This window comes from Lathyrus oleraceus, chromosome 4, assembly GCF_024323335.1.
Source record: "Lathyrus oleraceus cultivar Zhongwan6 chromosome 4, CAAS_Psat_ZW6_1.0, whole genome shotgun sequence".
In the NCBI taxonomy this organism is placed as follows: domain Eukaryota; kingdom Viridiplantae; phylum Streptophyta; class Magnoliopsida; order Fabales; family Fabaceae; genus Lathyrus; species Lathyrus oleraceus.
This window is the reverse complement of record NC_066582.1, coordinates 427,575,195-427,580,290: the sequence shown is the minus strand read 5'-3', so window position 1 is coordinate 427,580,290 and position 5,096 is coordinate 427,575,195.

The following is a 5,096-nucleotide window of genomic DNA, read 5'->3' as shown; positions in this document are numbered from 1 at the left end:
AGAGGAAGTATGATCGACTTGCAAAAGAGAAAGCTGACATGGAGGCTGCCTATGAGAGAGAGGTCAAGAAGTTGTGCACTTCTCGTCTTCCAGCATCCCGAGCTTCTAGGGATCCATAGGATGTCATTTACCTTTTCTCTTTGTAATGAATCAAAAATGCTGTATTTCTTTGTCTCAATATATTGAATGAAATATTTCCATGAGCAATTAAAATGTTTAAATATTCAAAATATTGCAAATAATACCCTAAGGGTTCCCTGAAAACAAAGCATTTGCACAAGCATTGCATGCATCATCTTTGCATAAACAGGTGTTCTCAGGCCGTCTTCTCACTTTGATTCCTGTGTCCAGACAGGATAGCTGATCAAAGGCCGCACCGCTACTCAACGCGACTCAACCATCAACGCAATATGGACCAAGTACAAGCCGAGTTAGCTGAGATGAGGGCTAACATGGCCCAATTCATGCACATGATGCAAGGGGTTGCGCAAGGACAAGAAGAACTCCGAGCACTGGTTCAGAGGCAAGAAGCTGTAATTCCGCCACCCAACCAGGCTCTGCCAGAAGGAAATCCAGTTCCTGACACCCCTGCTGCTGCTATTCCCGTCAACAACTATGCTGTAGGCGAAGAGTTGAGGGGTATCCGAGTTGACGGTCAACCGATTGCTCCAGATGCTGCTAGTGCCAGAGTCATTCATGTTCCAGCCCGCAACAGAATTCCGATTGTTGACAGACAAGAGGATTTGTTCACTATGCTCAGCGAAGACGACGACATCTTAGGAAGAAATGATGCGAGAGATCGCAAAGTTGAGGCCCTTGTTGAGAAGATCAGGGCAATGGAATGTCAAAACTCCCTCGGTTTTGATGTTACAAACATGGGATTGGTAGAAGGACTGAGAATCCCGCACAAATTCAAGGCACCGTCATTTGACAAATACAATGGTACCTCCTGCCCTCGCACCCATGTGCAGGCATACTACAGAAAGATATCCGCATACACTGATGATGAGAAGATGTGGATGTATTTCTTCCAAGACAGCCTATCTGGGGCGTCTTTGGATTGGTATATGGAGTTGAAGCGGGATTCCATCAGATGCTGGAGAGATCTGGGTGAGGCGTTCCTCAGACAGTACAAGCATAATATGGACATGGCTCCGACCAGGACTCAGCTGCAGAGTCTTTGTCAGAAGAATAACGAAAGCTTTAAGGAGTACGCCCAGAGGTGGCGTGAACTAGCTGCGAGAGTTCAACCCCCTATGCTGGAAAGGGAGTTGACTGACATGTTCATCAGTACTCTGCAAGGTGTATATATGGACCGGATGGGAAGCTGCCCATTCGGAAGTTTTTCTGACGTCGTCATCTGTGGCGAGAGAACAGAAAGTTTAATCAAAGCTGGGAGGATTCATGACGCAGGTTCTTCGTCGTCCTTGAAGAAACCCTTCTCTGGGGCACCTCGCCGTAGAGAAGGAGAGACCAATGCTGTACAACACAGAGGGGGTGTGTACAGAGCAAGTGCAAACAGAGATCAGTATCGTCCAGTGGCTGCAGTGACTATTCCTGCACCTCAACCTCGTCCACAACAACAACAGAGAGTTCAACAACAACCGCAACAACCGCAACAACAGCAGCAACAGCAGCAACGTCCTTATCAGCAGAGACAGAGGTTGAATCCTGATAGAAGATTTGACCCATTGCCTATGACGTACGCCGAATTATTGCCCGAACTACTCCGGTTAGGGTTTGTGGAATTGCGTACAATGGCTACTCCAACAGTGCTGCCTCCGGGTTATGATGCAAATGTCCGTTGTGATTTTCACTCTGGGGCACCAGGCCACCATACTGAAAGATGTCGGGCTTTGCAACATAAGGTTCAAGATCTGATTGATGCTAAGGCAATCAATTTCGCTCCAGTGCCAAATGTAGTGAACAATCCTATGCCTCAGCATGGTGGGCATAGGGTTAACAATATTGAAGGAGGGAAAGCTGAAGATTTGGTTGTGAATGTCGAAGATGTTCAGACTTCTCTACTTGTGGTGAAAGACCGTCTGCTGAAGGGGGGTGTTGACCCAGGTTGTAAAGAAGATTGTTTGGGTTGTTCAGAAGCTGTCAATGGTTGTGACCAGCTGAAGGCTGGTATTCAGAGATTAATTGATGAAGGCTGTCTTCAGTTCAGCCGGGCTGTTAAAGGTAATGGGTCGGTGTCCACCGTCACTATTTATTTCAAGCCGTCTGAAGGACGAGGGCGAGGGACTGTCAGTGCACCTACAACAAGCAATACTCCGGTTACCATTCCAGCTCCGGTAACTATCAGTGCACCAACTACTATTGTGGCGTCTGGCAGAGGACGAGTTGAAAATAGTAGGGCCGTTCCCTGGAGGTATGACAACGCCTATCGCAATGATAGAAGGGCTGGTAATCAGACGAGGCCAGTAGTACAAGCGCCAGTTACGATCAGTGCTCCAGTGAGGACTCCTGTGGTTGCAAGTCCAGTAGTGGACAATGTTGGAGGGCCAGGTGGTTTCACTAGGAGTGGACGACTGTTTGCTCCTCAACCTCTGAGAGATGCTAATGCTGAGGCATCTGCCAGGGCTAAGGGTAAACAAGCTGTGGTTGACGAGGAACCGACTCAGAAGGAGGCTGAGGGTTCTTTCAAAAAAGATGTTGAGGAGTTCATGAAGATTATCAAAAAGAGTGACTACAAGATTGTAGATCAGCTCAACCAGACTCCGTCAAAGATTTCGATACTCTCTTTGCTGATGTGTTCTGAGGCACATCGGGACGCTTTGCTGAAGATGCTGAATATGGCGTACGTCCCACAAGAGATATCCGTCAACCAGCTGGAGGGTGTACTAGCCAACGTGAGTACCAGGCACGGTGTAGGTTTCACTGACCTGGACTTGACGCCTGAGGGACGCAATCATAACAAAGCTTTGCACATCACTATGGAGTGCAAGGGTGCTGTTTTATCTCACGTGCTGGTAGACACCGGGTCGTCCCTGAATGTCCTACCCAAACAAATCCTGAAGAAGATTGATGTCGAAGGAGTTGTGATCACTCCCAGTGACCTTATTGTGCGTGCTTTCGACGGATCCAAACGGTCTGTGTTTGGTGAAGTCACCCTGCCGGTTAAGATAGGACCGGAAGTTTTCGACATCGTGTTCTATGTAATGGACATTCAGCCTGCTTATAGCTGTTTGTTGGGACGTCCGTGGATACACGCAGCTGGGGCAGTCTCGTCGACTCTCCACCAAAAACTCAAATATGTCTGGAACGGTCAGATTGTGACTGTCTGTGGCGAAGAAGAGATTCTGGTGAGTCATCTCTCCTCATTCAAGTATGTTGAGGTGGATGGCGAGATCCATGAAACCCTGTGCCAAGCATTTGAGACTGTGGCGCTTGAAGGGGTAGCTTGTGCTGAGCAGAGGAAGCCAGGTGCTTCGATTTCATCGTACAAGCAGGCCAAGGAGGTTGTGGACTCTGGCAAAGCTGAGGGCTGGGGCAAGATGGTTGACTTGCCAATCAAAGAAGACAAGTTCGGAATCGGGTACGAGCCTCTCCGAACAGAGCAGAATGTACAAGCAGGTCCGAGTACCTTCACCAGCGCTGGGCTGATGAACCATGAGGATGTCTTTGCTACTGATGGTGAAGACCGGGTTTGTGATTTGGATGTTTGGGTCCGCCCTTGTGCACCAGGCGAATCTATCAACAATTGGACAGCTGAGGAAGTGGTCCAAGTTACTCTACTGACAGAGTAATTTTCTTTTGTTTTTTCATTTTGCATGAAAACCCTGCATTCTGCCCAAGGCGTAGTGGTTCATTGTAGGGCCACATCATGTTTACAATGTTTATAAATAAAGGACGTTTTGCAATCAAATTTTGAGATCTTTGTCTTTCTTTTTTGTTTTCCACTTTTTCAAAACAATAAAAATGGCAATGTTTTTTGTTTTTGTGACTTTATTGAAATCTTTTTCTAAAAACAAAACATTAAACATGCAGAAGTGATATTTTGGCATCCACTGTGAGCGACTCTGTTATGGCTCAGTATGATTTCGACAATCCCATCTACCAAGCTGAAGAGGAGAGTGAGGAAGACTGTGAACTCCCTGCAGAATTGGTCAGACTACTGAAGCAAGAAGAAAGGGTCATCCAACCTCATCAGGAGGAGTTGGAAATCGTTAATCTGGGTACTGAGGACGCCAGAAGAGAGATCAAGATTGGGGCTGCTTTAGAAGACTCTGTCAAGAGGAGGTTAATTGAGATGCTAAAAGAATATGTGGAAATATTCGCCTGGTCATACCAAGACATGCCTGGGTTGGATACAGACATTGTGGTGCATCGGCTACCTCTTAGAGAAGAGTGTCCGTCGGTCAAGCAGAAGCTTCGCAGAACTAGTCCTGATATGGCTGTCAAGATCAAGGAAGAGGTTCAGAAGCAATGGGATGCAGGTTTTCTGGCTGTTACAAGTTACCCACCGTGGGTGGCCAACATTGTTCCCGTGCCGAAGAAGGATGGCAAAGTCAGAATGTGTGTCGATTACCGAGATTTGAACAGGGCGAGTCCGAAAGATGACTTCCCATTACCTCACATTGATGTATTGGTGGATAATACGGCTCAATCCTCGGTATTCTCTTTCATGGACGGTTTCTCAGGCTATAACCAGATCAAGATGGCGCCAGAGGACATGGAAAAGACGACATTCATTACACCTTGGGGCACGTTCTGCTACAAAGTGATGCCATTTGGGCTGAAGAATGCCGGTGCTACCTATCAGAGGGCAATGACGACTCTCTTTCATGACATGATGCACAACGAAATCGAAGTGTACGTGGATGATATGATTGCGAAGTCGCAGACAGAAGAGGAGCACCTGGTAAATTTGCAGAAGTTGTTTGACAGACTGGTCAAGTTCAAGCTGAGGCTGAATCCGAACAAGTGTACGTTTGGGGTGAGATCAGGGAAGCTGTTGGGCTTCATTGTCAGTGAGAAAGGGATTGAGGTTGATCCAGCTAAAGTCAAAGCTATTCAAGAGATGCCTGAACCGAAGACGGAAAAGCAAGTCCGTGGGTTTTTAGGGAGGTTGAACTATATTGCAAGGT